The sequence below is a fragment of the Penaeus monodon genome, chromosome 30 (assembly GCF_015228065.2).
Source record: "Penaeus monodon isolate SGIC_2016 chromosome 30, NSTDA_Pmon_1, whole genome shotgun sequence".
Classification (NCBI taxonomy): domain Eukaryota; kingdom Metazoa; phylum Arthropoda; class Malacostraca; order Decapoda; family Penaeidae; genus Penaeus; species Penaeus monodon.
Window position 1 is genome coordinate 30733727 of NC_051415.1, and position 274 is coordinate 30734000.

The following is a 274-nucleotide window of genomic DNA, read 5'->3' on the forward strand; positions in this document are numbered from 1 at the left end:
CCTGATAATACCCAATATCGTAATAGTAGAATAAACAAGACAACTCTCTTATTGATTAATGATATCATGGTATATATATATAACTGGTTCCTTTTCCAATGGAAACCCCACTAGAGAATCCTAAAAGAAGGTCTCGTTTTATTCTCGATGTCGCTAAATCAAGCACGAAAGAAAAATAAGTTTGTGAAATACTTATATACTTATAAAATAAAAATTCTTGAAGGTGAGCTCTGAGCATTTTATAATGAAAATTTGAAATAATAAGAACAAGTTT